This window comes from Diadema setosum, chromosome 9, assembly GCF_964275005.1.
Source record: "Diadema setosum chromosome 9, eeDiaSeto1, whole genome shotgun sequence".
Taxonomy (NCBI): Eukaryota; Metazoa; Echinodermata; class Echinoidea; order Diadematoida; family Diadematidae; genus Diadema; species Diadema setosum.
In genome coordinates this window covers 10679403-10704040 of record NC_092693.1, presented here as the reverse complement: position 1 = coordinate 10704040, position 24638 = coordinate 10679403, and the positions used below count along the sequence as shown (strand labels likewise).

Sequence of the window (24638 nt, the reverse complement as noted above, 5' to 3'; positions counted from 1 at the left end):
CGTGTAATATTTCTGTGCCAGCGTGGAGAGTACTCCACCATTGTTAACAAAGGCAAACTTTCAAAAACTACCCGGATGGAGATTTTGCTATGACACGTCATAGCGAAATCTCCTTCCATGACATACAAAGTACAAATGGACAATTACGAGTCGGTTTACTTTTATTTTTTTATCACTGAAAAGATGTTTACGGGCACCGTTTTTAACAGTTTTCCTTATATTGAAAAGATAACCTCCATTGATATGTAGTTTAAAGTATTTCCTAATTTTTTTTTTTGATGGAATTTTCTCAAATCTTCCCAAGAATCTTGAGTTTAGTGCGTAAATAGCACTTAAGTTAATTACACCGCTGATGAGAAACCATATTTATTTGACGGTATTTTTTTTTTCAGCTGCTTGCGTTCTACATTCATACATAGTCCTCATATAAATCTGTGCATACAGTGGTACATTTTCAGAGTTCTTCACAGCGTGCAAAAATAAGATGTGGAAACAAATTTTGTATGCAGTTAGATCATGACTAGACGATCATTTTTATCATAAAACCAAGGTCATATGACATCATCTTGACTATGCAAATTAGGGCCAAAGTTCAAACCTTTAAGTGTTAATTTGAAGGTGAGGATGACGTTTAAAAGGTATGGTGTCATGGTTGACTTTTGTTCACACCAATGTACTCTGTCTAAATATGCCGTCATAAACCTCGCAAGACACTCACAGTGCGAATGCGTACAACAGGAATTTCTCTTTGTTTTATATCTCAGCAACCACTGGTCCAAATTCGTCCAAATTTTGTATGCGGATAGCTCATGACTAGACTATCATTTCTTGTAATAAGAGCAAGATCACATGACGTCATCGTCACTATGCAAATTGGGGCCAAATTTCAGACTTTCAAATACTGTACGAGCTGAAATTTTCGCGGTGGTTTTATTTTCGCGAATTTCGCGAATCGCCTTTGAACTGCGAAAATAACAACGCGCAAATATCTAAGTTCAGTTAGACCCTCGAAACCGCGAAATTAACAACATGCGAAAATGTCCTCCAAGTAGCAATTCGCAAAAATATCAGTACGTGAAAATTTCAGCTCGTACAGTATCAATTTAATGGTGAAGATGATATTGACAAAGTATGGTGTCGGTTTCGGTCTACTCAATAATAATCATGTTTGGTAGCAAACTACCGGTCCAAGTTTGGAAGTCAACTGCACAGTTTATCATCCGTCGTATTTGCGTCTGTATGCCGCTGATGGCGTATCACCTAACTTGACCCAGTGACAAGTTCACCTGTAGTTTTACATTAATATTACATTATTAAAGGCAAGTACTCGGCTACTGACTGTACACAGCCCTGTTGCTGTCATGGGCGTCTGGTTGGGCTACATCAAGGTCCTATTCCATCAGAGGTCCTGGTTTTCTGTCGATGTCTCTTGGATGGCCCATTCCTCGCCATCGGAGTCTACCAGAGCACTCAGGCTCAACTGTGTTGTACTCAGTTTTGCCTTTATCTGTTCTAGTTCGGCTTTAAGATTCTTGTTTTCTTGCTTTAAGGCATGATTTTGCTTCGCAAGTTCTTTCCCTTTGTCGCTGAGGGCTTTATTTGTTTTGACATTTTCTTGTTGTAGGTTTGACATTTGTTCCTCGATGTCCTCGACAATGTTCATCACTTGACTGATGGCTTGATCTGGGTTGTACTGGTTGTGGTGCAGTCTGGTGCACACACCAACTACTTGTAGCAGCGACTTGTGTATCTTATCTTGGGCCGATTCCGTCATGTTGGCCATCCTGTATAGAATGAAAGAATGAAAACAATACAAAAGGAATTCAATTTGCAGTTTGTGAAATGTTAGCCCAAGTGGCTGTAACAAATCTTTTACTTTTTATGATTCCGTCACGAAGTGTCGCTGGAGGCATTATGTTTTCGGGTTGCCCGTCCTTCCGTCCTTCCGTCCATCCTCCCGTCCATCCTTCCGTCCATCCGTCCATAATCAATTTTATGGACAGCATAACTTAACAACCGTTTGAGGTATCCTAGTGAAACTTGGCAGGTATATGCATGAGGGGGTGAAGTGGTTGCCCTGGGCTTTAGTGATGGTCATGCAGAAGGCAAGTCTGGCTTGATATTGCGTACTGTGGATTGAAAGATGTTTTCAAGGAGAAGGGTTCATCCTTGGGAAAAGCATAGTTGTCTTGTAGACAGCACTTCAGCATCAATGACATGCAATTGTAATCTGCATACTGTGAGTTCATTATTAGTTCAGTGACTCTGCTTCTTGTTTAATTTCACCTTACTCTATTATTTTACATTAATACTACTTTATTAAAGGCAAGTACTTGGCTACTCACTGTACACAGCCTCGTTGCTGTCATGGGTGTCTGGTTGGGCTACATCAAGGTCCTATTCCATCAGAGGTCCTGGTTTTCTGTCGATGTCTCTTGGATGGCCCATTCCTCGCCATCGGAGTCTACCAGTGCACCCAGGCTCAACTGTGTTGTACTCAGTTCTGCCTTTATCTGTTCTAGTTTGGTTTTAAGATTCTTGTTTTCTTGCTTTAAGGCATGATTTTGCTTCGCAAGTTCTAGGGCTTTTTTTGTTTTGGCATTTTCTTGTTGCAGGTTTGTCATTTGTTCCTTGATGTCCTTTATGACACTCATCGCTTGATTGATAGCTTGATCTGGGTTGTACTGGTGGTGGCACAGTCTGGTGCACACACCAACTACATGTAGCAGCGACTTGCGTATCATATCTTGGGCAGATTCTGTCATGGTGGCCATCCTGTATAGATTGAAAGAATGAAAACAATAAAAAAGGAATTCAATTTGAAGTTTGTAAAACGTTAGCCCAAGTGGCTGTAACAAATCTTTTACTTTTTATGCCTCTGCCACGAAGTGTGGCTGGAGGCATTATGTTTTCAGGTTGCCTGTCCTTCCGTCCATCCTTCCGTCCATCCGTCCATAATCAATTTTGTGGACAGCATAACTTTACAATCGTTTGAGGTATCCTAATGAAACTTGGCAGGTATATGCATGAGGGGGTGAAGTGGTTGCCCTGGGCTTTAGTGATAGTCATGCAAAAGGCAAGTCTGGCGGGATATTGCGTTCTGTGGAGTTGAAAGACGTTTTCAAGGAGAAGGGTTCATCCATGGGATAAGCATAGTTGTCTTGTAGATCAATGATTACTTATTTCTAACGAAGTTTAACACTAATTCAATATTGTTTTAGTGTTGGGACTGAAAAGAAGCCAAGATAATCTGATTTAAAAAGCAATGAAAGTGTAGCTTCCAGGAAGCCAGATCTTTAGATCAGCTTTTCTGTTCAAAAGCTGATTAATCAGGAAGCTGCAGTTTCCTGACGCCTTTAAAAAGGAGAAGGTGCCTAATACTAATGTTTCTAAGTGCACAGAATAATCTATATAGCGCTTTAATAATCATCTAAGCGCTATACAAATTATTATTGTATTATTACCCCGGCTATGCCTGGTTGCCTGTATGGGCACACATGGCAAACAAGGAATAAATTCCTTCCGGTACCCATTTACTACACCTTAGGCCGTGGGACGAGCACCCGAAAACGGTTTCGTTTATCGATTTCGTTCACCATGGCAGGAGCATTACAAAATGAACATTTCGTAATTACCGCAAAAATACGCTTGCTTGGAATCTTGATGTTCATTTGACGATAGCAGGCACACAAACGAGAAATCTGGGAATAAACACGGCGAATCACGGCTCATGACCTGTTCAAAACACCGATAACAAAATGGCAGCTTGTTCACCGAAGACCGCTATGCTCTGTGTGTACACGCACTGTTTCCCGTCTTATACACATGTGAGGTATTCGCACTAGCGAGCTGTGTTGCCGTTTTGGTACGGGCATACTGATCGGAATGCTAGATTAAGACGGGCTATATTAATGTTATACATAGACCATGATATGGTAAAAATGCAAAATAATTGTGAATAAGTTTGTGGGTTGGCATATGAATTACGGAATGATTACTACTTTGGACATCCTACTACAACTTACAAGTTAATTTTCATTGAATAACGTTTTAAATATGAAATATTAATAAAATCAAAAAAAAAAACTTGTTTTAGTCTCATTTTGTATTTTTAATTTCTCAAATCAAGTTTGTTCCTGAGCGTGTGTACAAGGCGGTGTGTGTATTGTACACAAATAAGAATAATAAGAAACATGCAGACTTAATTTTAATTTGTTGTTTTTAATTATCTTTTGGCAGGGGAAGTATTTAAGTACACATATGTAGGACAATAAACATCAAATTTATTTTCCTTGGTTTTGGAACTGTGCTAGTTCATGTAGTACATGTAGTATGATAGTATCATTGTGTGTGTGTGTGTGTGTGTGTTTGTGTGTGTCTGTTTGTGTATGTGTGCGCCCGTGTGCATTTGTGGTTATGACGTGTGTTGGTCATTGGTGGGACACTGCTTTTAAAGAAAGCAGAATAAATTGAAATGAGTTGCAATCAAGGAAGTAACCAAGGTTATAATATCTTTTTATCTTTATTGAGATTTATGATTGTGTGCGCGCACACACACACACACACACCACTTTATCAAGCACAAAACTGACACCATGAGGGTTGGACATGTTCGTGAAAGCTCAACACTCTGCACATGCATGTAAGCACAAAATAATCACACATACCCCTTCCACACACACACACACACACATACACATACACAAACACACACATACACACACACAAACACACGTACACACACTATTTGGTATCTGGCCGAACTAGTTCTATGGATGGAGAATCAGATCAGGGATGCATTATTAGATGAAACTGTAACAGTTCGAAACATGATGGTGTCAGCATTTAACAATCACATCGAAGGGGTCAAACAGGATTCCTAAATGTACATGACAAAATATTCTAGGTGAATAGTGGTACACAACATAATTGTATGCAGCATTATTCTTCTTTCAAAAACCGTCACAATGCTTCCCTCTAAAAAAAAATGATCGTCCCGATCATGGACAAAAATGAAAGGAATATCAAAGATAACTTTCGAACAGTTTTTTTTTTTAGGTTCTGTGCTGAAAACTAAATAATATTAACATATTATTGACAATTAAGATGACCAGGTCTGAATCGCAATGTAAAATTCTGAGGCACTTATTTTTTTTTGGTATAATTGTTTGTTTTTGTGAGCGAGAAGGGAATAAACACACAAAAATGGTATTTGAGAAAATTTAGATAAAACAACGCGGTGAAGACATACGAAGGAATTAAGTTGAAACTAAAAAATATACATTACAATGGGGGTACCAACAATTTGATATACACGGAATGCATCGATATACTGCAACGTAAAAAAAACAAAAAAAACCACAACCGAACAAGTGTAACTGTATGTACAAAATTTACAACAGTGATTATAAGAAACGACCGTTATGTTCAAAGAAAAATAAAAGTGAGAAAGTCATAACATGTACGGAATCGAGTCATAAAATACAAAGGCACCACTGCCCTCTGCAAAGCGGGGACAACGTGGCATAAACGAAATCGACGAAAACATGCCAGTCAGCAAACTTCTATCACTGCAGAGGCAAAACATTGTGTCCTTGGTCAACTTTTGTTTTTTTTTTTAGAAGAAAGCGGAGGAAACTGACTGAAGTAAAATCGGGCACATGCGATACATTTTAAGGAATGTCGTACTCTGCGTTTTAGCTTATCTCAAATGTTGGGAGTGCGATTCAAGGCTCAGCCTCTCGCAAATGACATAACGTTGCCTACATTTCACCCACCCCAGGCCACCTGTGTAATGGCGTGGGGCGATAATCATGGGTGTCTGAAAGAGGGAAAAAAATCAGGGTCAAGACAACGTAGTAAGGACACATATGAATTTCGCCTCTGGAAGTGAACAAAAATGAAAGTTTCCACCGCGAAAGTTTCAACGCTTTGAACCAACCTGCGATTTGCCTGTTTTGTTTTTAGCGATTACCATTTTTTTTTTCCTTTTTTTTTTTTTACATTAAAATCTTGACTAACAGACTGACATTAGTAACAGCAACAAAAACATGAAAACACAGAAGGCAGAATATATAGGTAAAAGAAAATGATTAGTTTCGTTCATAATGCAAAATTGATCATTGATCCGACAATCAATAGCGATGATAACAAACAAATTTTTAAACAAAACCAACAATTTGTAAAACCCCGCATCGGTATATGAAATAAAGTAGGATTATAGATAATAGTGGAAAGGAGAGAAGAGAGAACAGCAAAGGGGCAGAAGATAGGGGAGAGTGGGGGGGGGGGGGGGAGGGGGGGAGAAGAAATATTCAGGATAATGTGCGCAAACATGGATGGACGAAAATACCGTTTCCATCCACACTTCAGATTCAGATTCAGATCGTTTATTGTCATGCACTACGGCATAAAAATCTTTGCAACAGTCTCCATTAAAAATTTCACATGTAAAGGAAAATAAATATGTATACATAACTGAAGGACAAGTAACATAACACTAAACAAAGTACAGCAAGTACACGTATTGTAATAATAAAAATATTGCACTTGGTCCCTGCACATGTACATGACTTATCATATTACACGCAAAAAGCATGCATGGCTCGTGACCCTACCCATCCAACACTCAAAAACAATACACGCAAACCCACACCCACCCACCCCCACACACACGCGCACAAGCACACACAAACGCACACACACCGCACCTACGCACGCCTTATACACGCCCACATCACAAATGTACAGCTGAACCAAAGGGCTACTGTAGTGGCTCCGCGGCTCTACATACCCGTACACAATATAATCCACACCCACAGCGTCAGTGTGCGGCTGCGCACCCAAAACACTGATGACAGATATCCACCCACTGCAGAAACATACCACATACACATACCCAAACAGACGACATAGACACACACTTACACACTCTATCAAATTCCTGTTTCCATGTACCGAAACATGTGCGCACATGTCTGCATCAATTGGAAGAAAATGCACAGTACACGTGCATGTGCAGGGATGTTATTCAAACAATGTGTACATGTCCATACATTGATAAATGAAATAAAGAAAAGACACGTACAGTTTACACAAAGATGTACAGTATGTTAAAATCCATAACTATTGCCAGAATTGGAATATAAAGTGGGCATTTCCGTGAGTTGTGCGACATGACCACCAAAATTTTACCCGCATATTTCAGGACAACTGATAATCTTACTTTGTTAGCCATAGTTTGAAGTGTGTGAAACCAACTTTACCTTTAAAAAAAGTTCCCTTTTGTGCATTTTTATACCTTTTGAAACCAGAAAGCATTTATTGACCTAAAAATCCCTAAAAATCCATTTTTGTTGCTCTTTGTGATTATTTTTTTATATTTGAGGCTCAAATCAAACTTTGTTTGGTTTTACAAATCAAAAATATATTAATCTAGCAGTAAATAAAGTGGAGACCTCGATATCAGATATTACTTCGGACACCAGCGTGCTCTTACATAGCTCGAGATGCTGCTGTAACGTGAGTTACCGAAACATGAACTTTTTAACCTAGCAATTTTACTATGCTCAACTGAGACATGGTATTTTGGATTATCAAATAACTATGCAGCACACATCCAAGAAATATGATGGGACTTATAGTCTTTGCTTCAAATTCTCATAACAGAGGTCTTAAAATTGTAACGTGAGTTACCATGTAACGTGAGTTACCACAATGTAACGTGAGTTACCGACATGATTTTTCTTTAATACCAAGAAATGATATGAAGGTTGTGATTGTAAGTAACCAATGAGTACATGATTACTGAACTCTTGTATTAAGATTCTATTTCCAGTAGATTGTTATTCTCTTGGTCTCTCTCTATCACCAAACCAACTGGTCTACATGTACAATGTATTAATTACACATGTTCATCACATGTTAACTTCTGAAAGAAACTGTTCCATATTTACTACTTAATATTACAGTGCATGTATACTGATCTGTTACGAAAGTTGTTATAAAAAAAGACATTTCTTCTAAAGCTACATGGACCTTGTTGCAGCAAATTATCAAAATTTTGTGATAACTATTAATAGCCTCCTGATTGGGATAATCACTGCATGATTACTCTTGAAAAGTTCTTGTTTTTGTAATTCAAGTGATTACTATTTGACATTTCATAGTTTATACCTACCTGTATAGACCAAAGCCATTGTTTATGAGGCTGAAACATTTACATGTATGAACAGAATTTTAAGATTGGAGCTCGCTTCCTGCTGTTTTTTCTGAGATTTTTTAGAACTGAACATTGTGAATTTGACACGCTTATGTGTTTTATACTATTCTACTCTGAGGTTTTAGCTATATTGTTGCAAAATCCTACAATGAAACTTTTCCATGTTTACTGTAATTTACTTTACATGCTGATCTATTACCAAAAACTTGTTGAATGTGAACCTCATTATCAGACATTTTCTTTAAGAGCTGGACAGTCATGTACCTTAAAGCAAACTATCAACATTTTGTGATATTAATAGTTAGCCTCCTGATCACAAAATATTTACTATTCATGTTTTTCATTGGGATTTACTGCTTCAGTCTGCTTAATTACTCTAGAAAATACTGGTATACTTTTTACATACCATGGCTACTTGACATTTCATAGACCAAAGCCATTGTTTTTTAAGGCTTAAACATTTATGAACATGTTTTATTAAACTGATCAATACTGGTAGCAGATACATGTAACTAAAATTTATCTGCAGTTTCTGTAATTCAATTCTAATTTCTGTACCAGTTTAGTATAAGAATTTGTAAACAAATCAAACATACAAACAATTGATTATTGAGTAATTCAAACAATTATCAAATAATTGGAATATAAATTGCATTGTTTAAAAGTTAAAAGATTCATTGAAATATTCATTTCTGAACCTTTAAACTCTCCACAGACTACATGTACAGGTCTCTAGTCTGGTGACTCAGTGTATTTGAAAATGGAATAGTTTATGGATGACTTGTTTTATCTAGATAGCCTGAAATCCATTTAAATCTAGTAAAATAAAAAAAACAATCAAATCAAATTCTCAATTAATTCCTCAATTTCTGATGCATTTGTTAACTAGAAAAGAGTGTAATTTAATGAAATAGACTCTGTTTCATATCATTTTGTTGAATACAATTTTTGTCTCAGTACAAATGAAAGCTTGGAAAACGACTCAATTAAAAATGAAATTTATCTTCAAGTTGGTATTCTAAATGTAAAGTTTCCTGCCTTTTGGTAATCTCATGGATGAAATGGGATTAATTACTGTCAAATCAATGCTCAAATCAATTTAGATTCTTTATTCATGGAGTTTGTTTGTGAAAAAAAAGTTTTCTTGGTAAGTTTTCTTTGGATTATTAAGACAAAAAATCGTCTTGTGATCATGTGGACAAACTGTAACGTGAGTTACCGCTTCACATGACGATACCTGGAGAATGTAAGACAATTTGAATTTTTACCATACTCGGTGATGTATGTTGTTAGTCCGTGACTTTGACACAATAGACTTTAAAGTCTCTCTGTTTCTTGTTTGAGGAAACTTTTGAATATAAGACATGCCAAATTTTTGCATGTCCAAATTATGTAACGTGAGTTACCGACATTTGTAGTGTTTTTTCTCATAGTTCTCATAAGAGTCTGTGGATGTAATGTTGCTGTGAGGTAGGATGGAGGTGCATGATACTCATTCACATATAGTAACTCATATCACTAATTAGGTTTTAAGGATATTGATCTCAACGACCTAATTTTGAGTTCAAAATGTAACGTGAGTTACCGTGGAAATGCCCAAAGTACATTATAAACATACAAATCAGTACTTTTACATCATTAAAAAAAAAAAAAAAAAAAAAAGTTCAGATTACGTTTCCAGTGACAAATGACACAGAACAATGTTCGTGCGTTTACCTACGATTTAATGGTGGATATCTTTGTGCATATCAACTTCACAAAATCAGCAATTTTCAACTTAAACTTCACATGGTACAACCAGGTTATACTCATATCCTTGGCATGACTGTCCTAACTCATTTTAAGTACGGAATATAAACTACACTGTACCATAATTACCCTCAGGGAAGGACCCGGGTAAATTTTTTCAAATCATCTTTTCATTCTTAAAATTATTTCCTGTAACTTTCAGCACCTATACATATGCGCAACATGGAATTACCATCATGTGCGTACCATGATACTCACTGCATCCAACAGTCGAGTACTTCCGGCCCCCCCTGGCCATTGAGTAATAGAGTCCCTGCATTGAACAGGCGAACAGTATTACTTAGACCAGCGAGTACAGGCTATATCGAATATACATATAACCCCCCCTGGCCATTAAATGCAATAGAGTTCCCTGCATGAAAAACAGGCGAACAACATCACGACCAGTGAGTACAGGTTATAACGCGTTCGAACCCCCCTGGCCTTAAAAATGCACTAATGTTCCCTGCCTTTAATAAACACAAGCGAACAGAAATACGACCAGCGAGTACAGGTTATCCGCCATCAGGACTTAACTGCCTGGTAAACCACTTGGTGCTGTAAAGAAGCAATGGCCAATTAGAATAATCAAATCATGTTTCCAAAAGTCAACCTTCCCATGAGGCAATCTACTGTGGTGTGCCACAAATGCAAATAATGCGAAGGGGCGAAAAAATGACAATTTTCCGCCCAAAACGAATTGGAAAATCATAAATATGTATTATATATATATACATGAATATGTATATATTTTTTTTCAAGGACATGAACTTGTACTCAGAGTCATCCTGATTTGCTATAGGACAACCCCGGAGTCGGAACCGCCACCAGCCCCAACCACCGCCCGAGCAGCATCAGGTCGCCATTTATTGGACAAGTTATGCCAGCAAGAACGCACACCGCCCTGCTGACCCTGCCCCCCAAAACGACAAAACACTGCCCCGAACGGTAGAGGGGAAGACGGCGGCCCCGACCCGTACCCCAGGATTGGGTGAAAACCTGCTAAAAAACCGTGACATGGAAAAATTGTGCAGGAAAGCCCCAACCTGTCAAGCATTGCTTCGACATCAAGATCTACGTGACTGAGGCACATAAATTGATAGCACTATATCATACATTATATCACTTTAAATTGGCCATAACGCTAAACTGAATGTTATATCCGAAACAACTGTTTATTAATGAATTCAAATGGCGGTGCAATGGGGTATGGCGGTGGGTTAATAAAATTGCGAGAGCTAATAGCGAACACAACCATCCACCATCAAATCGGCAGGCAAAATGTGCATGTGAACGTCAACCGTGGGAATTTGCCTATTCTTCGCTAATCTGCATTGCTAAGTATAGGCTACAAGTAAATATGCGCGCTCTTTCACACCGCGCTATTAACACATGAGGAACGCGCGGCAACCTCTAAGAAAAATGCCGGCAAGCTCTTGATATAACTAGCTGCCGCTCAGCGGTTAAATCAAAGGAGGTCGCCGCGCACAACCGCTGTCACCGACAACGTAAACCATTTATATCGCACTAAAGTACGATAAAATTTATTATTATACCCCTATATTCCAATATGTAAATGTCATCCACTGAAAAACTAAATACATCGTACATGTATGTGTGTGTTTTGTTTTGTGCCCTTGTGTGTGTATATGTGTGTGTGTATGTGAGTGTGTGTATAAAATATGCACGGGGTAGAAATACATAACACAATCATATACTTTCCTATATACTGATATACAATCAAATATCCTGAGAAATCCAATCCTGTCATGTTACAACACACAAACCAAACTTATACATCACCGGAAAATGCCAAATTATCACACCCCTGTATCCGAATACAAAAAATATCCACTTAGGAAACCACACAGTGTACATATGTGTGTGTGTGTGTGTGTGCTGCTTTTATATAAACGTCAATTTATCTCCAAATGATTGCCATATATTGCCAGAATAAAACCACACATGGGCGCATTACCCTTCAAATGTACAATTTAGGAGTCAGACATTGTTTGCATGACAAACATTATGCACCTTCCTCTGCTAAATTTGCTATTATAAAACATCATTGCACTTAGTAAAAATAACCGTCTCAACCTATCAGTCTGCCGCCTAGGTAACCTTATCCAACCAAACCTACTGAAAACCAACTCCCATGTACATGTAAGGGGTGGGATGAATCCTTCACAATGGGTGTATGTGCTCACACGTGTGTGTCATGTGTACAGGTGTATGCAAAAATACTATCACTGTACAATGGTACAAAAATAAAAAAAAATAAAAAATATATATATATCATCATCCTGCTGCTTTATATAAACATCAGTTTATCTCCAGATAGTTACTGTGTATTGCCAGACTAAATCCACACATGGGTACATTACCGGTAACCCTTCAACTGTACAATAAAAAATCAGACCTTGTTTACATGACAAACATTATCCATCTTCCACCTTCACTTAATTGGATGATTTTAGATTTTCCCTTTCGGCAAGATTTTGGCAGATGCAGCATAGCACAGTTTTGCCGAAAATGCATACAAGAAAGCCAATTGAATCGTTTCTTCTTTCGATTTTCGGAAACAAAACAAAAAATGACAAGAAAAAAAAAGTATGTGGATCTGTCACTTGCGGCAAAATGTTATAGGCACTGATAAAATCTTGAGCAAATAAACGTTACTACATACAATCAACATAACGACATAGTGCATACAATAGAAAAATAACATCTGCAATGGGTGGGCGAACAACGTATAAAAACAAAAACGTATTAAAACAAACATGTTTATCTCCAAAATGAGTGCATAAACATTCCACGTTTCAGGTAAACATGATAAAATGCACAAAGTCATTATTTGTCCCTTTTGGTCAACATGCATGAGTTCATTGTCCAAAAGTGATGTTTCTCACTCGAAACAAATTCAGTGTTCCGAACCAATTGGGATCATGATCACGAGTCAGTTCTCGAATGAAGTATAATCCAACTTCGAACATCACAGTAGAACAAACAAACGATGATGATTATATTTTCCCTTTAGAGTTTCCTCGTGGACGGAGAAAAAAAAATCGCACATGAGTCCGATGATTTGAATTACTCGATTTCGTCAAGCAATGGCGTCCCGGCGGAACCGTCGTTGAAGGGGGAATTGTCGTCGGGACCGCTGTCATTATGGATGTCATCGTAGCCTTCTCGAGGGGTGGGTCAAGAAGACACTGTAGTGTAGAGGCTGCTCTTTTGATGGCTCGCTTCTCGTTTACCACCAAACCGGAGACGTGGCTAAATCCGGACCGAAGGTTGTTGTTTAGCTTTTCAGCGCAGAGCCTTGACTCGAGCGAGCCCCGATGAACGGTGGCGCCTAGGACCTCGAAGTTCCGACGGAGATCGTCGACATCGGCTGCCACTCTATCCGCCGCGTTATTTTACTTTCCAATTCGGCGATGGCTTCCATGACATGGCTTAGATTTTGCTGGGGCCGTTGGGGGACATGTCTATTGGGGGCGGTGGGTACAAAAGATGAAACCGATGGGGAAGGGTCAGGAAGGGGGTCCGGATTAAAATCGTACGCGGCGGTATCATCGCCTGCTTCCGAAATCGGCGAGAAAGCCATTGTGGAGGTTGCCGCTGGTGTTCTTAAGTTCGATGAGGGCGTCGCAGCCGGTCTTGATGGAGCTAGTGGTGTCGGCGGCATCTCGGAGGAGACTAGTTTAGAGATGAATTCGCCCACATCCATTATGGCTAAAAAAAAGAAAGCTTCAACACATTCGTGTCCAAAACGGTGACGGAATAAAAGATTCCAGAAATGAATGGGCTGGTTAAAATACAAAACAGTAGCTGATTGCGTTGAGAAAGAGAGAGCGAGAGCGAACGATTTTCTGTCTTATTCCGGCTGTGACATTATCAAAAGTGACCAAAACGGTCAGGGGGGCAGCGGGTTCGAGTTGATCTCCTTGGGGTCAATATGTCCTTCACATTAGTCTGAGTTCCAGTCTGTCGCATGTTCGGATCCAAAATTTTCACTCTTTGTGACAAATTCATGGCCCACTGTGGTATGTCGTTATTAATGTCTGGTTTAAGTCTGCCATGATGCAACGTTTTCCCCTTACATTTGGCACTTGTCCGAATTTCGAATGATGAGTACGTATCGGTTCCCTTTCGTACTAGTTGGAAATGGGCCTAATATGTCCATCGCGACGCGATCCATCGGCGACCCAGGCGTGTATTCTCCGAGTGGAGCTCGTGGCTTCGTCGTCGGCTTCTTCCTCGCTCCACATGATACGCAGTTAGCCAAATATAATTTCACTGACTGTTTCATGTTAAACCAGTAGAAACCTCGTGATGTTCTGCTCAGAGTTTTCTCAATTCCCAGGTGGCCTATCTACATTTTTGAGGAATGGTTGGCCTTCATGACTTCATCACGAAGACTTGCCAGCACGACGAGCTGTAAACTCGTTGTCAGCCTGTTGTTCGTATAATTCCGCTTGAACAGTACTCCATCAATTATCTGTAGTTGTTTCCACAGTAACCACAAATTACGCACTGCTGGACTTTTGTCGTGAACCTGGCTTCGATCAGGTCTGTCTGATGACTCGACCAGCCACTCGTAGATAATTCCGATGTCGGGATCGTTCTTCTGCTTGGTTATCATTTCATTGCGTTCGATATTGCATAGAAATTGTCCCTGCAGCCCGGAGAAATCTCCAGCGACGGCGCCTGTTTCGGAGATGCAGGACAGAGAGTCATTCTTTGCGATGTCAACAGCGTTCTTGCGACTTATTCGTGCCTTCACTCGCGATATCGATGCACATTTATTCACATGTAAAACTCAGAAATCCCGGGTAGGCCAATGTGCCCTTCTCAAAAACGAAAATGCATCACTCGTTCCCCTAATCACAACTGCGAGGCTCAAAATTAGGCACACAATAGCACTACACAATCCAATGCACAAGTTATTCAAATTATATGATAGCAGTCCAAGAAGAAAAACGACGGAGCCGGCATAAAAGATTATGTCAGCGCAACAGTTAACTTTGGCAGAGTAGGTTCGATTTACATCATCACTTCCGGGCTTATTCGTATGAATGGTCTTCACACTCTTTGATGACAACGGGATGACGTCATCGACACTAAAGAAGTCGGACCATTCTCGATGTCGTCGATGACATGTTGTGCAGCCTCCACATGGCAAATTTGACAAGATAGCAGACCCATCGTAACAGTCGCATGAATCGGGGTCACACGGCATATGAGATAATGAGTCCGCATTTCCATGTTTCTTGCCCGCTCGGTGTTCGCTGTCGCAGTCAAACTGTGACAGGATCTCCAACCAGCGCGCCATCTGATCTGTGGGCTCTCTAAACGACATTATCCACCGCAGTGATGAGTGGTCTGTTCGAATAAGAAATTTGCGTCCGAGCAGATAGTGGCGAAAATGACGAACAAATGAAACCACTGCAAGCAATTCTCTCCGTGTAGTACAATATCGTCGTTGGGATCGAGTCAGAGTTCGACTAGCGTAGGCAATAGGCCGCTCGACTTCCTTTTGGCTCGTTTCATCCCACTGCATTTGGGACAAAACAGCACCAATGCCGGTCGCGGAAGCATCTGTGTCCAGATTGAATAATCCGCTATCCTGGGGGTAGGTCATCACGCCATCACTGAGGAGTGTCGTCTTGAGATCGTTGAAGGCCCGATCACAATCGTCATCCCATTCAAATCTGTTCGATTTCTCGAGCAATTTGTTCAAAAGGGCCGCTATTGATGAAAATCCGCGAATAAATCGCCGATAATAGGAGCAAAGTCCGAGAAACGACCTGACGTCCGTGATCGACGTCGGCGTCGCCCAGCTTTTGATTTGACGAATTTTGTCAGGGTCGGGTCTGATTCCATTTTTGCTCACAATATGTCCCAGGTAAGCAACCTCTTGGCGAAATAAACCACTTGCTGGGCTTCAGTTTAAGGCCTGCTGCAGATAATCGCGACAAAGCTTCGTCTAGTCGAATCAGGTGGTCGTCGAAGGATGGGGCCATGACAATGATGTCATCGAGATACAATATCAGCGTCTTCCACTGGAGGCCTTTCATGAGTAATTCCATTGCTCGTTCAAATGTACTTGGCGCGTTACACAAGCCAAATGGCATTGTCACATATTCGTAGCGTCCGTTTCGGGTGCTGAATGCTGTTTTCTGGCGATCCTCTTCCTCGATTTCGATCTGCCAAAAACCAGACTGGAGATCGAGTGTCGAGAAAACATGAACCACATGAACCACCAAGACAATCTAAACAGTCTTCCATTCGAGGTAACGGGAATGCGTCTTTCTTTGTGACTTTGTTTAGTTTCCGGTAATCTACGCACTGCCTCGTAGTCCCGTCTTTCTTTTTCACATACACCAGTGGACTCGACCATGGGCTCGATGACTCACGAATAACTCCTGATTTCAACTGGTCCGCGATAATCTGCTCTTCCTCCACTTTGAAGGCCCTTGGTGGTCGTCGCGGTCGTTGTTTGATGGGTGCTGCATCACCAGTATCTATTGCATGTCGAACGATCGAAGTGCGACCGTGATCGTCGGCCGACATCGCAAATGATTTCCTATGTTTGTCCAACAGTGCAGCAAGTCGTTGACGCTCGCCGATGTCAAGTCCTTTACAACTACGAGTGTACAGATCCTTGAGCTCATCCGACCAGCTGTCGAAGTTCGTTTGGTCACCAGACCTTAAACTGCAGATCGGGGTCGAAGTCGTAGGTGATGAATCACTGTTTTCAAAGTCTTCAGCGACATCCACAATAGAAACGACAGGCTGAATGAATGCTATCCTCGTTCCGGTGAAAAGTTGTACATCATCATCGTTTATATTCGCAACTCTTACTGGAATACCACTTCCAGCGCGCATACGGGCGACATCGACCACGGAATGGGCAACATGGAGTGGCAGCGCATCAACTTGAATAGGCTCAATCACTCCAAACGGGTTGTCACAGTCAAACTTGAAGTTTTCAGCAGTTCCACAAACAATGTATTCACAGTTCGCAGGTATTATGGTATCAGACTTAACATACACAGTACACATGTTAAATTCTCTATTTACAGCAGTTTCATACAGTCTTTTGCCAATGCGAAGTCCTCGCCGAGCTTCGAGAACACAGTCATAGTGATGAAGAAAATCAAATCCTATCAATCCATCATCAGGGATATCGGCGACGTATGCATACCATGGAAAAACATCAGATTCTAAACTAATATCAATGTCAACTTCCCCATACACAGTGAGCAGTCCGCTGTCTGCTGCCTGGAGTTGTACATTTTCAGTCAATTGTCGCAACTTCGGGCAAGTTTCTTCAGGCATGGCAGCAAGTAATTTTGGGGAAATTACAGTGGCGGCGGCTCCTGAATCGACCAGTAATCGTGTATTTGCACCATTTAAAATTGAATTAATGCTAGCAGACACTCCTGAGCGTTCGCTTATCCTAATAATTTCAATTGGTGGAAACGGGAGGGCCGGTCCCTGGTCGACGGTTTTGGCCCCGCTTAGTTTCCCGATTGAGAAGCATGATTCAATGTCGGTTGATCCTGAGCGTTCGATGGTGGCATGTCCCGCTGTTGTGATGGCTGAGGTAGTGGTGGCGGCTGTGGGTGCCACTATTGTTGTTGTTGTTAAGGTGGTTGCCAGTGCTGTTGCCAGGATTGTTGTTGCTGGGGTTGCTGCCACTGTTGAAATGAGGTATTAGGAGGCAGCCACTGTTGATATTCCGACCGTGGTTGTTGCGCCTGTCTTTCATACCGCTGGTATCTAATCAGGCACTGCCTCGCGAAGTGTCCTTCTTTGTTACATTCATAGCAATGTCCACTGCCACTACGATCCCGATTGCTCCTTTGGCCACCATTGCGATCACGACCTGAGCCCCCCTTTTCCGTGAGTGCATTCAACCTCCTCTCAATTGTTTCCATCACCCGCTTTTCAAACGAAAGAAAGCGATCTTCAGTGACCACGTCTGATGCCGAATTCAAGTGGAGATCGAACGAATAGGCCTCCTGGCCGTTTCCTCCCTGAGGCTGAGGTACCTCTCGGTAATGTCTCGTGCCTCTTGTAGCGTTTGCGGCTCCTGCATACCAATTGTCAAAGTCATTTGGTTATCCCCCAGCCCGCGTAAGAAGTGCCTGGTCGCGATGCTCTCTATTGTCGCGACGTCGGCGGTTGGGTATCCAAACGTGGTCAGTTTCTTTATGTCGGCTGCGAAATCGACGAGCGACTCCCGTGGTGACAACCGTCGCGACTCGAGCTGCGCGATGAACGTTGCCGGGGTCCTTCTCGCCGCAAATCGGTCAGCCAATGCGTTCGTCAACCTCCCATAGTCATTGACAACGTCGTCGGGTTGCTGCTGATAGGCGTAGTCTGCTGCGTCTCCTCACAGACACGCCAACAGTCTGAATCGTTTTTCGTGGTCATCCCAACCACAGGCGGCAGCTAAATTAGTAAACGAGGCTACAAAACTGCTCCACGGCCTCGATCCATCGAATGAATCTTGTTGTGGCAGCTGCACGTCCATCTTTCCCGCGTAGTCGTGCTGTGGTGCGACCACCACCTCCTCATCATCGCAGTCATCGCGAATAGTGTCTTTTAGTTCATGCAGCTCCCGTCTTGCGGCATCCAATTCGTCTTGCAAATGTCTGAGTTCACGCCGGAGCTCTGCTTTCCTCTTAGGTCTGGTAGACATTGTAGATTAATCGATTAATAGTTCTCCGTAGAAGAAATAAATCAAATCGAAATTCAGATTGTTATGGTCGCAATCTGCTTCTTCATAAATGGTATGAGTTCGCCGAAAACAATGCCAACAAATATTCGCTGAATCAATTTGGAGGTGGAGCAGTCCATTCAATTAAAAGCTTTATTATTGCTCGTCATTCCATCCATCACATAGCACAATCAAAGCGCGTGCTAAAGATCGCTGAATCCCACTCCTGACACCATTGCGACGAATTTTCTGAGTGCGTTCGTGATGAAAGTTGTGGATGCATGTCATGGATGGCGAGGGTTCAAATTGTGATTTCACGCACACGCATATCCCATACAATTCGTCGTAGAGGAGAGTTGAATTAATAACAAGAGAAGTATCGAGTTCACTTTATTCGTATTTTATTAAAAGAAGACATCAGGTACTGATAAGACGAGCGTCAAAACAACATCACATATGTAACAGCGAGACATTAAAAGGGCTAACACATCATGCGGTCTCAAACTACTCGCTACTAGTCCAGTCTCGTAAAAGCAGAGCGTAAAGGGAATTCTTTCCTCCCTCGTAATTGCCAAAACAGACGTTTATATACTATCTGGGATGTCGCGTGCCGTAAAGCTGGGCGATCCAGTTACCATGCGAACGATGTGTAACTGGGTCATCCAGTTTCTCAAAGAAGGCAGAGGCGCGTGGATGTATAACTGGGTCATGACCTATATCTTTCTAAGATCAAGTCGGTCTGGTCTACATTCAAGCTTGGTCAAAGGAGGGCGATTTTAGAATCAAGGCGGACCGATCTAGTGAGTACGCAACTGGACCAGCTATTTGGTATCGGGCCGAACTAGTTCTGTGGATGGAGAATCAGATCAGGGATGTATTATTAGATGAAACTGTAACAGTTTGAAATATGATGGTGCACATCGAAGGGGTCAAACAGGATTCGTAAATGTACATGACAAAATATTCTAGGTGAATAGTGGTACACAACATAATTGTATGCAGCATTATTCTTCTTTCAAAAACCGTCACAGTATCTCTACAAACTTAACTATGATAACTACTATAGCAACACTGCCCCATAGCCAATCAAATTCAAGAAATCCAAGAAGTAAATTCGAAACATAGTTCTTGATTCCTGCGTCAGCTATTTTACCATGATTCTATCCACATAACAATTGGACAGACATTTTGCCTGAACCATTTTCCCATTTAAGAAAATGATTCAACACCTGCAATAAAGAATAGCAACAACTGATTATTTACAAGGAAAACTGTGTCCCTCTTTTGGAATGATTAACATCAAGTATGAATTTAAAACTCTGCATTGTACATGGACTGCATGTGTAGTAGCATGAGTAAAAGAAATGCTGCTCAATTTCCCTACAGGCGAATAATTTATAAGAACTTGCCAACAAATCCATCTGTACATGTTTGTAACTGAAAGCTGACATGAAATGTCACATTCATGAGCATGAGGGCTGCCTTAATCATAACTCCTATTACTATTATTGTCACTAAAAGAAATTACAAATTTACATGAGTTACAGTGAACTCTCATTATAACAAACTCCTTGGGCTCAGTAAAATTACTATACTATAAAAATTTCTCATTATGGGTTGCAAAACAATGAAATGCAAAGAAATTTTGAACTTGAGATGACAAAAATTACTTTGCTGTACTGGGATTTTGTTAGCAGTGTTCTTTATAACAAGAGTCCACTGTATTACATTATTCTTGTTTGACTGCATCTCATCTTTTTCATCCTGACATTAGAACATATCATCTTAAAATAAGATATTATGTAGATTTTGTACTTAAATGAGAGAAAGAATTTTCCCATAAATGAGCCTATATTTAGTCAGTGTTCTCAGTGAATATTTTAACCATGGAGATTGCATTTAACTTACATGTATGTACCAATTAACTGTTATAATCTGATGACTAGTATCCTGATGAAGGGCCTTTCTTCTGACCTCCAAAGTAGGTGAGAAGGTTTGGCAATGGGGGCTGCAAGGATCGCTTTCTTGTCTTCTCACATGTATGCGTAGGTTCAGGGTTGGCATCTTCATTGTCTGACCTCTGCACAATGATTCCATTTGTTCCATGTGTTGTCCCTTTGCCTGAGAGCATTTCTTCACCAAAATCTATGTTGTCCCACACAATGGTTGTGAATATGTTCTTCTGAATGTTGCGTGGGAGGAGCGATGATTTTTTGAGATGGCTCTCAGCTAGAGCTGTGTCATATTCCAGGACTGAGCTATGTGATGTTGTGTGTCCAAATCCATTGAGAAGGTTGATCAGTTTTGGCGAACCAGTGGTATGTCTTACTGTCATTGCTAGAGCAGACTGTTTAGGCAGTTGAGTCCTTCCTCGCTTCGCACTGTATGATGTCTTGTGCTAAGGACAGGATCCAACGGTCAAAATGTTCCTGTACAGTCACTCTTCTGTCTGCAATAGGTTCGTCGAGGCTCCTATCAGCCAAGCTACGAAATTGTATATCTTGACTGGCACCAAGTCTCGGGCAGCATCAAGTGACATATCCTTCCCAGGTGATGGCCATGTTTGGGGTGAATTCACAGCCATGCACTCCTCTCTCAGGTTTCGGGCCGTGAAATACATATCACGTAGTTCGTTATTCGATGGGGTTGCTAACTGTTTCTCATCATCAGTGCTCATTTCTTCACTCTCACTCGAAGTGATTTCTTGCAGCTTCACAGAGTCTTTCAGATCTGGCACTTGCATGGTTCTAACCATAACCAGTTGACTCTCCCGTCTTTGAGAAGGCTGAATGAATTGAAGTTGAGGAAATGACCTTTGTAACCGTTTCTTTAGGTTGTACGCTCTACATGTATAAGCATCTACCCCTTCGACCTTCTTTACTAACTTTACAAACATCTCTGTCAGTGAAGTCATTCTAAAAATTTCCTTATTTTTGATTACCCTATTTTCAATGATATCTCTACAAAATACTTCATATGTACTTTGATGTGATTCAGAAGCTTCGTCGCGTGGAATCTCCTCATCTCTGGTCTTGCTAAACATCCTAGTTGCTGCCCTGTAACAGCTGGCGTGGTAGTGGGCCTCAGACGCAACTAAATCCCTGCCCTGGATCTGGAGGACGAGTGCTTCATTACCTGCAGTTGAATTTTGAAAAGAAATGGGGAGTTGGGGGGGGGGGGGGGGAGAGAAAAAAAAAATAGATTACATGTAAGTTCAAGGATATAAGAATAACGATTGGATTCTTAATTTGCTTTTCATCTTAAAATGAAATCTAAATTTGTACCTACAGTAAAAATTATATTAATTTCATTTTTATTCATGTCTCAATTTTATTTAAATCCTGAATGTAATGCTATCAAAACGGAAAAGCTATGCAGGACTCAGTAAATCACACACACACACACATACAAACACAGAGCACATTATTGAATTATCCAACAAATAACAAAAATATCTGATAGCTTGGCATAACAATTTATAGCAAAAGTCTTATCATTAATAATGGTGTATATAAAAATTTTATCTGTGAAGTTTGAAAACAAAATTATATGTATCATTTCAGTCAATTCACTTTGTTTTCATTACCATCACATATTTACAAATTATAAGTTATGAATCAATATATTGAGTTAGGCTATCATAATACAGATATAAATGCCTTGATTATAAGAACACCTAAACAGAAGTGATTACACATTTGGAAATGATTACAAAGAAAATGATACACAGTGGTAATTATCTGAAGTAAATAAAGCCAAGTAAAGTTTGTTGAATACTAAGCCTCTAACAAGGATATAACATGAACCAAAATAAACAAAATATGAAACATAATCTTAACATCTTTTTATGGTAATGATCAATGTAGTTATGATTAAGGGTTAACATCTTTCAACAATTTCTATGCACACTGACATTTGGAGCACAAAAAGTTAACACTCTTCCAATGAATGAAAGCTTCATCAAGAGACAATACTTAAAATGTTAATGACTGGAAAGGTGTGTCACAGCTAATACCTGTCATCTTGGCTGCTCTCTCCACGTACTGCTTGCTTCTAGTGTCTGACATGCAACAAGACTCTCTTTCTTTCTCTTGCCGGAATGTCTGTCCCTGTGCCATCGGTTTGAATGGCACAGTAGGCACTCTCGTGGGAAGATATGGGGCCGATCAGGCAAGGAGAACTCAGGCACCTGTGATCGAAGTAGACGCTTTACTGGTGGCTCTCCTGTGTCATCTTGATGCTCACCTTCATACATTGTAAGAAAAAAATGCAATACAAATTTATAGGAGCATTTCCTAAATATGAAAGTTCTGCTACCTAATAATAAACCATATTAAAAACTCCCATCTATTCAAGGTTTATATCATTGCCTAAAAGATCGCGTCACATTTTCTTTTAACTAAAATGACCAATCGTAACTATTCATTGTGCATTTATTTATCTGAATTGCACTCATGTATGTAGTGTTGCATTAATTAAAACAATTCATTTGGGACAGAAAAACAAACACAGGCTGATTTCTTTTGTGTGTGTGTCTGGGGAGGGGGGGGGGGAGGATGGGGGAGTGGAGAGCAACTCACACTTTAATGTTATGTAAGATTTTATCTTTATCTTTTGTTTACACTTGTTACCGGGAATCATTAGTAATTGCCATCAGGCTTTTTGAGTCCAATAGAAAATATAACATTTTGAAACACAATGCGACCAACCAATAAATTAATTAATTCAGGTTTAGCACTTGTAAGACGGTTTTGTACAAACCATCTGCCAATGGAAGTGCATTGTTTGCTTTTATTTTGTTACTGCTTATTTTGTTATACTGCTTTAATTTTGTTACACCCCCCCTCCTCCCCCCCCCCCCCCCCCCCCCCGGCCCAGAATTGTTAAAATAGCCATCATATTCGGGCATGCCAGTGGAGCGAATATTGGGCAACTGACCTCAAGCTCAGCACAGCCCCCTGAAACGAGTTTGTACGCCCACGCCATCGCTACACTGGTAACCCAATTTTTATTGACAATTGTTGAGTTCCTTTATTCATGAAGTTATCTATGATATATCTACTTATATATATCATAAGTCGTAAGATATCACTGCCATAGTTCTTTGTTAGCTTTGCAACAAGAATAGAAATATTGCTGGTAGTGGTAGTGCCATGACATTTATTTTCTTAGTGACAATTCATTAATTTGGAAACTGACTGAGCCAGGCAGAGCTGCACGACATTCTCAGACTCTGTCATGATGATTTAATACCCTCTCATATTTGGGCAGTTTTAAAAAGCATTTTTTAGTGACAGAGTATTATTATTTCTCACCTTCTTCATCTCGACCTGAGTGTTGGGCAGAAGTACCGGCTTCCTGCTGCTGCTGCAGTTGCACTCGCACTCGTTCTTCGGCAGAGCTAAGCTTTGCAATGTCTGTGAACCACTGATAGCATACGTGGTGGTAGCCAAATCGCAACGGTGTTTCATCATTCAGATTCATAGTTTCACCTAAATTCAGGGCTGACCAAATCTCTTTTGCCTTCTCTGAATACCCCCCAGACAGAACTTTCCATCTCTCTGCACATTGTCGAAATTTCACCCAGGAACAGATAGAAAAAGTCGTCAAATGTGCCTTTGTACCGCAGCAGACGTGCATACAGCACTCCATATTGACTCACTGCACACTATTATTTGTTTTGGTACCGGGATTCGTGCGTGAAGCTACCTTATTTGTGATTGGTCGAGTCCCGGTTTTTCGCCGATTATAATCCAATCAGCTATGAGGTAACATAATCGGCGACCATTTTAATCATCTCGTTTTTCTTTAATTACTCATTAATGTGCCGGTTTTGAAAAAATGAACATTCGTATCTGTGTTTATTATATAAAAAGACATTTTTTTATATCAAATTGG

The 24638-nt window shown here is 40.5% G+C and overlaps 1 pseudogene; it reads right to left on the bottom strand.

Annotated features, from left to right (window-relative positions):
• Positions 1-21091: 21091 nt before the first annotated feature.
• LOC140232832 (uncharacterized) lies at positions 21092-24392 on the bottom strand (annotated as a pseudogene).
• Positions 24393-24638: the final 246 nt, after the last annotated feature.